A 9,253-nucleotide genomic window follows, 5' to 3' on the forward strand; every position below is an offset into this window, starting at 1 on the left:
ACAGCTTAAATCAAGGGAAGAAAAACGCTGAGGGCAAAATGGGGAGAATTTGGGTAGGTTGAGGTGTGAGGGTGAATTTTGAGTGATTGGCCTCCTGTGTTTACTGTAAGTTGTTACAGCCAGCTTAGGAATGCTACTAAAGATATCAGACTGAGGCAGTGGCTCAGTAGGTAAAGTGCTTGCCATATGAGACTGATGACTTGAGTTTGGATCCCCAGAACCAGAGCAAATCAGATACAGTACTGCATGCCTGTGATCCCAGAGCTGCTCTGGGGAGACAGGAGGCAGACAGGAGTCTCTAGGTGCTCCCAGGCCAGCTAGCCTGGCATACAGAGTGGAAAGACAAAAGACCCTGTCACAAACAAGGTAGAAGGTGAAGCTCAACTGAGGGCGGTCCTCTGGACTCCACATTCACTGTGTGGTACATGTGCACCCAAATTCACATACACAAACATGTGTGTGCACACATGCAACTGTGGATATACCGAGCACATGTCGGGCTGCAAAAGCCAAAGATGGCGATGAGAGAAAGTGAACTGGGTGGGGACCCAACTTCTTTACCAAAAATGACGATTGGTTCTTGGGTTCAGGAGAGATTACGTAGGTGCATGGCCTCCTTGTGATCATCATGCTGAGCTATGCCCGGAGAGGCTCGTGGATACATGACCTTTGTGGTGATTGGTAGAAGGAAAGCTGGCTTGTGGTTTGGTGCTTTATAAAGGGTGTGCTGATGCTAAATAAATGAGTCCCTGCTTGACACGGCTCCCCACTGAGTCTGATTGTCCAGTGGCGCACTACACCTCCTCAGTCAAGGTCTGCTGCAGGTGGTGGGCCTAATTCTTCGGTGGGGTCAGGGGAACCCCACATGCAACAATGAATAAATAAGTAAATAATACTCAAGAGACTTCAAAGGATGTCTCAAGCCCCATTATAACCAGTTTCATGATTCAAATCATACCACTTCCATTTTCACTGATCTTTAAAGATAAAAGCAATCCGTTTATCTAATTTTCATAATATTGGAAATGAATCTTTTCCCCCTTCTATTTTAACCCACATAAATGCCTAAGGAACTGATAAAGTTTGGTAACATGTTTTCTCATGATTTGGGAGTATAGCTTCTCCTGGATCTGAGAAATGGGGCTTGATATTCTCACAAAATAAATTAAAAATACATACATAAAATAGGATTAAGGTTGTTGCTCAGTAAGAGTGCTAGCCTAGGGTGTACAAGGCCCTAAATTCTGTCCTTACAACAACCAAAAATTAGGGGAAGAAGGAAGAAGAATGGATATATCTTCTGGATTCACAAACTATCCAAATAAAGCAAAAAACCAATAAAAATGAAGAACAGCAGTTTGGGATCGCACTTCTCCATGTCTGACCTTTTTCCAGCCCCTCTGCCTTGGGACCGTGATGGCATCAGTACCCTGCTGTCTGGGGTCCTGTACATGAAATGGAGTTCACAGAACCAACAGCAAACATGACCTCATAAGGTTAGGATATACTGTCTTGAGTATGCCAAAAAGGAAAAAGTGTTCACAAACATGCTCCTCTGCAGAACTCAGGAAAATTTGCAAAGCTGGACATAAAGGTAAAAATTCAAGCTGTCTACCAAACGGTGAACCTGTTGCACTCTCCCTGGCAGAGGCCCTCTGGCAGCATCGTGATTTGCCCTCTATCCAGCGTCTTTGAAGCATACCCATACAGACTGGGTGATTAAGGATTAAGGGGGAGGAGTCTGGGCAGGGACCACTGTGCTTTTACATGGCTCAAGCACACAGGCCTGGAAGGTAATCTACTCCAAGTGAGCTGGGTCAGAGTTGGTGACTTCATGTAATTGGCATTGAACAGGATTCTCACAGCTGCTGCATGGGTTTCTGGCAAGGGTTTCCCCAACCCAGATATAAACCTAGTCATACAGAAAAATGCCAGAAAGTAAAATCACAGGAGATTTCTCTTGCTCCTCTGCCTGTGAGGGTGCTCTGAAATAATTTTCATCAAATTACCCAGTCATACAAACTGATTGACACATCACTTTGTAGGTAACACTGCTCATCATTTTTCTCTACAGATGATTATCACCATTGCATAGGTCATAATTCACAATTTAATATCCCTTATTCCATCAAGGAATATATAAAGGCCAGAATGTAAACCCATTATTATGAATCCACACCGATTCAGAAATGATTTACCATCCAAACTTCAAGGCTTACACCATCATTCTATACAATATCTAATGAGATTCCTCACCACTAAATCAGACAGTCTGGTATGATATTTACAAGTGATTAACTAGTCTGAGAGTTTCACTTACCTAGTTCACCAACCTCTTCATTAAAATCTTTGAGTGTACAAACAGCACACTTAAATCAGCAATGAACAATTAAATATTAATTTCAAGAGATAGAAAAAAGACCATTTGATGACTAAAACCACAATATAAAATGAGTTACTTAGAGCCAGATTAAATGGTTATTGTGGACACAGATGTTTAGATAGATAGATAGATAGATAGATAGATAGATAGATAGATAGATAGATAGATGATAGATAGATAGATAGATAGATAGAGATATGCAACAAATTATAAGTAATGCTTAGATCATAAACAATGTCGAGCAGAATTGTAAAATGAGCAACTATGCAGGAAGCAGACAGAGAAGTAAGAACACTGCTATTAATAAGTCAGTGCACATAAAGATACAGCCTTACTCAACGAACCGCAAAATGTTTAAATGCAGAAACAAAGAGATAGTAAAGAATTGTAAATTCCATACTAACGAGTAATTTTTAAATTTTACCATCTAGAAAAATGGGAGGTGTATTACTAGTGGGAAAGACTATTAAAGTGGTTTAGTGACTGTTAATAGGATTAGTTCCTTCAGGGAATTCTGGGTAGAATCTGCTCAGCGCCTCCCTCCTGAATTTGGGCACTCACTGGCCATCCTTGGCATTCTGAGGCTGTGGGTGCATTATTTCATCTGTGCTTGCACCTGCACACAGCTTCTCCCTGTTTGTCACCTCCTGAGCATCTCTCCTTCGTCTTTCTTCTCTTCTTGCAAGAATCCCAGTTGCATCAGCTGAAGGACCAACAACAACCTCATCTTAACCTACCTACATTTACAATTGACCTATTTCCAATAAAGGTCACATTCACATGTATGGGGAAATTAGTATTTCACAAAAGTCTTTTAGGAGTGAACAATTTAAACTATAACAGATCGTGAGATATTTTAATTAATTTTAGACAGTCTCTTGTTTTGAATATTTCAGGGTTAGAAGAAATGTGGGTCCCAAATAAATATTTATTGGCTGAATAAATTACTCAATCTATACAGCTGCCTGCTCTAATGTGTAAGAGCTTTAGAGACAGAGTCTATAGTCTTACTTGAATTCATGCCTTAATGCTTAATTAAAAGAATGCTTCCCTCTAATCAGAGTATTTGTATCTGCATTCTTTGTCGAAATAACTAGTTGATGGATTGTTTGCTATATTGATCCAATCAGTCATTTAAGTGGACCCCTGTTAACTGCTCCACTCAGTCAAAACAATCTTGTTACCCTTTAGATGCTGCTTCTTCAATAACTCAAGCTCCTTTCCGCCTGTGGTGGACTTGGAGGAGATATTCACCTCATAATAGTCCTCCATTCTTTTAGCATCCAGGCCAAACAATCCAAAATTCTGTTGTCTTCTATGAGAACACATGCTTAGATTCTTAAACTACTCCAAATGCATAGAAAATGTCACTGGTTGGATTTTGTTTCAGAGAATTAAAACTCTGCATTTTGCTGCTATGGTTTTACTTCGATTCAATTTGCTATTTCTTTTTAGACAGAGTCCTACTATTTAACCCAGGCTGGCCTCCTGCCTCAGCCTCCTAAATGCTGAGATCACAAGCTTCTACCACCTCATCCTACTGAAATACCTTTATTGTTACGAAGCCCTAGACTCAGACTCACTGTGTCTTAGAAATAAAAAAAAGACTCTAATTAGACTTCTTCAAATTCTTGTGCGTGTTAAATCGAATATTCTCTTTTTCAGTCTGAGTTGTACATAAACATTTCAATTTTCTTCTATGCTTAAAAAGCACACCTCAGGAACACTAAAACTAAACATACAGATTTGGAATATTTTCTGTGTATTATCAAATACATTCATACATAGATATGTTTGTATGTAATTTCAGAGATGATTGAATAAAGCATTTTTATTTCCATTTAATTCTTAATTATCTTGCAAAAAAGCTGTTACATCTAATTCCTTTGATCATATTTGTTACATTATGGGGCAAGACAAGAGCATTGTTCTGCAATTTCTCATGGAAGTATCTTCTATACCCTATATTTTCTCACTAATTTTGAGATTTTTTTCACTGTACAAACTCATTTTATTTGGCATAGAATAGACACAAAATAAATTTCAATATGAAGCATACATAGGTAAATGCTGTTTCCAAAGAACTAATTTACTAAACACATTCAGAATTCTGAACTCTCTAATTGACTCTGGTTAATTTGGACACCAGGAAATCTAAACGGAGTCCATCATTGGAAGGGCTGTAAACGGCTTTTGAGAGCATTCCAAACATATAGCAAACATGTAAGTGCATCTCATACTATTTCTGAGAAACATTTTATTTTTTTGGAGCAATTAGCCATGAGAAAGAATTGAAGTTTCTCTAAACAAAAGGGAAGATTTCTTACAAGTGAGTCAAAGAGGACTGACAGTCAATCTTCTTCCATTTATAACTCCAGTCCTGGGAGCCTCCTGGGAGCCTCCCGGGAGGATGGTCTTTGACACTCTCGGCCCCTGCTTCCTGGAATCAGTTCCTAACTCCTCTGTACACTGCCTTTTACTGTTTCTCAGCTTAAATTTCACACACAGTGAACAGAACAATTACAGGCAGATCTTACTGGTGCAGCTTATTGTAGGAAATAGGGCATTTTGCTTGGTCAATGACTGAGTAGGGAGCAGAAATACCATGGTGTTATATCAGAGGCACTGACGGACCACTCCAGTCCTCCATAATAAACACCCCCAAACCTAGAAAACAAAAATACAACATCATCCAAAAAGAAAAAGACATCAAACTGTAACCAAATAAAAGAATACCAAAAAACCTCGTAGAATCCATTATTTGTTGGTCAACTGCTCCTAAATACCCAGTGTCATTCCACTGGAGAAAACTGATTTGTCCCTCTCACAGAGGTACATGTGACAGATCAGTTGTTAACCTTTACCCTAGTGGCTAAGTTTTCGTGCATTCATTTTTTTTAAAATATATAATTTATTGATTTTTAACATCTACATGGCAAACAGCACACAACCATGACTAAAAATTGAAGGCTTACATGTCAATTGTTACATTTCTTCTCCTTTAATATATTAATATGATGTGCTGTATTATTATATTTTTCTAAAATGCATTTCATCAGATGTTAACATTGTTAAGTGACTTACTTTGGGCCATTCTAGAACACTTTCTCTTATTTTTTTAACATTCTATTTCCCTGTTACCAGATGTACTATTCATGGTTACACATAATTCATGTCCGTCATTGCTTCTTGACACAGAGTCTCCCACTATAGCCCAGGCTGGCTGATAAATGGTTGGCTCCCTAAGTAGCTCAGGCTATCCCAGAGCTCCCGGCAATCTTCCTGTTTACCCTCCTGAGTGCTGGAATTCAAAGCATGGGCCATATCCAGTTCCATGACACATTTTTAAGCAAGCTTGAAAGCAGAGCATTTTAGTAAGTACATTCAATATACACACACTTACTTTTTGGTATATGGGGGCATAGTTCTGGTATTCCTGTTTTTCACTTTCCACTTAATGTCTTGTTTGCTTTTGTGGTTTTTTTTCTTCCTTTCTTCTCTCTTAGATGGATAATGTTGTACAATAGTCTTCTTTTTTCTATACTAACCTGGAAGCTTTTGATTACTTTTAGTGCCTATTTTAAATATTTGGCATAAAAATTTTAGTTTGAAATATTCTTAGATGAAAACACTCAAAGCAAATATAGAGAATATTTATAAACACATGTAAGAAGGCACTTGTATCCAAAATGTACAAAGAAATTCTAAAACTCAATTTAAAAAATCAAATATTGAGTGATTTTTTTAAATGAAAAAGAAACAACAGATCACTCATCTAAGAAGTTTCACAGGATACAAATAATAATGTTGCTACTACATGTTATCAGGAAATTAAAATTAAAGCAACACTGAATACCTATCAGTGCAGAAAAGTTAGAAACAGATTTTTTAAAAAAAAGAATGCTAACAAAGATGAGGAGAAATAGGAACTCTTATTCATTGTGGGAGTACAAAATAATGCAACCACTTTAGAAGACTATTCCTTACAAAGCAAAATGTAGTGTGCCCTTAAGGGACAGCAACGGCACTCCTTGAAATTGCCGACTCAAACTGAAAGTTATGTCTGCACAAAAACACACAAATCATTATCTACACAGGCCTTATTCATAATCACCAGAACCTGAGCTCAATGATGTGTATTTAAGTAAATGAACTAATAAACGTAGATGTGTTCACGTAATGAAATATTATTCATTAGTAAAAATGAAATTAGCTCTTAAGGCGTAAGAAGATGTGGAAGGATTTTAATATGTATTAGTAAGTAAAATAAACCAAACTGAAAAGGCTCATCCTGTACAGTGTCCACTGCTGGAAATTCTGGAGTAGACAAAGTTGTAGAGATGGTTAAAAGGCAAATGGTTGTCCACGGTTCTAAGGAAGACAGGTGTGAGTGAATGGCTGGAGCAAAGACTGTTCCGATGCGGAAAATAGTTCTCTACAAGTTCTCAATGACGGCTACCTACCCTCAGGCCATCCGGATTGTACAGCACAACTAAGTAAGGATAAAATTTTCTAGCACAACAAAGAAGCAAACTAAACTATTGATAATAGTTCATAATATTCCAACATCATTTCATTCACTATAGTTAACATACTGGCATAGAGTGAAGTTTTACTAACGAGGGACATGTGTGCAGAGATGAGCCAGGTATCTACAATTCTGTACACTGACTTCTCAGCTATTTACAACATGTATTAGTTAATATTAAAGTTTTTTCCAGATATCTACATATGTATGGTCAATTTTTGACAAAGGTGACAAGTTAACTCCATAGAGAGATAGTTTTGCTGTCAACATGTATGTTGTGACATCTATATGCAAAAGAATGAACTCTAACACTTGCCTAGGAATATAAAATATTTAGTTTCTAAAACATCATTGAGCTTCGTGTATAAAGAAAACTACGCAATTTCTGGGTGAAAAGACTGAAAATTCTTTGTGGTCTTAATTTATGTAATAATTCTCCAATCTGCACAAGAAGTGTATACAAGAAAAATGGAGAAATAGATATTATCAAAAGTTGAATAATTTTTAATGAAATTTTTATGTTTTTTTCTTTTTGTTGTTTTGGGTTTTTTTTCTTTTCTGGGGAGGTGGAATTGGTTTTTCAAGAGGCAGAGTTTCTCTCTGTGGTCCTGGTTGTCCTGGGACTCACTCTGTAGACCAGGCTGGCCTCAAAATCAGAGATCTTCCTGCCTCTGTCTCCCAAGGACTGGGATTAAAGGTGTGAGCCACCACTGCCTGGAAAAATTATTACAAAAAAAATTGAAGATTTGTACAAAACTCTCATAATTCAAAGAGTGAGCAAAAAATCAAAAGATTTAGACATTTCATTTATAAGACTAAATATGAACAAATGTAATGGCCAAATGCATTTTTACATTATTGCATTACTACACAAAAGCATTATTAGAGAAATCCAAATGAAAATACAAGGGATAGCAATAGAAGTCTTCTAGAATGACAGTTTTTTTCCTAAAACTTGGAATCTCAAATACTAGCAAAGAAACTTCACACTTGTTTGTAGGAATGAAAATTGATACAGTTGTTGGGGGAATGTTTTAGCAGTTTCTTATAAAGTTAAATATTAATCTGCCATACACCCCAGAAATTATTTTCAGTCATTTACTCCAAAGAAGTGAAAATGTAAGTCTATGCAAAGACTTCTATGTAAGGCCAGCGTTTGTCACCAAGCAACAACCTGAGTTCGATCCCAGGATGCTGTGGTAGAAGAAAACTGACTCTCTCAAGTTGTCCTTTGACCTCCACACAATCACTGTGGTATGTGCGTACCTGGGACACACGTACCTGGGACACACACATACACACACACACACACACACACACACACACACGTGCACACAAACACGAGAGAGATAGAGAGAGAGAGAGAGAGAGAGAGAGAGAGAGAGAGAGAGAGAGAGAGAGCGAGCAAATAAATAAATAAAATGTGATTTAAAGCTACTTTTTATAATACCTCTTCATAAGAGATCATGGGAGCTTTATTTGTAAGGAACGAAAGCACTGGAAAAAATCTGAGTGCACTATACACTGCAATATATGTCCATAGGATGGAGGCAATCAGCCACACCACTGGTTACACTTGTTCCTCTGCCAGCCCTGCAGCTTTGGAGGCACTGTAATGAGATAGGACCCTGGCCATGTGCCACATCTGCCCTGCTGTTTCTAGTCTGTGGTGATTTTTGTAATGTTCTGTGTCACTGAATCAGACATGCTGTACGGGTTGAGCTCCCAAGGGCAGAAAAAGAGGCTCCATACCCAGAATATATGTCAAATCTAGCCAAAATGAATTGCTGCCCCTCTCAGGGGAGACAAGGTCCTGTGTAATCAACTTCTCACTAAGACTGCTCTCTTCAAAGGCTAATGCTGCCACAGGGCTCAGCCTCCTGGCAGACATTTCTTGGTAGGAGTAGCAAGCTAGCTCAAACTCAAGGAGCGAAAGGCCACTCTTCAGAGCCCCACACGCAGGCTTTTTCTGATTCTGTGGAAGCAGCAGTAGGGTAGGTACAGACAACAGCTGGCTGAGGTCAGATGGCACTGTCCTATGCTTCTCTTTCAGGGTAAGGTGCCTGCCTTTCTGTACTGTTGTGATGTAAAGATCTCATTCCAATTTGTAAGGTATTCCCTTGTCTATACAGTTTTCTTGATTTTTTAATTTAATTTTTAAAATATTTTGTATAAAATACATTTCGACCACATTCTTTCTCCTAACTCAACTCCTCCCAGGTCTTCCTCACTGGTTTTATTAGCTTTTGAGATTATTGACTACTTTTTCCTAACTCACTCATTTTGTTGTTGTTCTTTATGGATGTTGTCTCATAAAATATCCTAAGCATGTTTGTGTTAAA

This window comes from Peromyscus eremicus, chromosome 2 (assembly GCF_949786415.1).
Source record: "Peromyscus eremicus chromosome 2, PerEre_H2_v1, whole genome shotgun sequence".
Taxonomy (NCBI): domain Eukaryota; kingdom Metazoa; phylum Chordata; class Mammalia; order Rodentia; family Cricetidae; genus Peromyscus; species Peromyscus eremicus.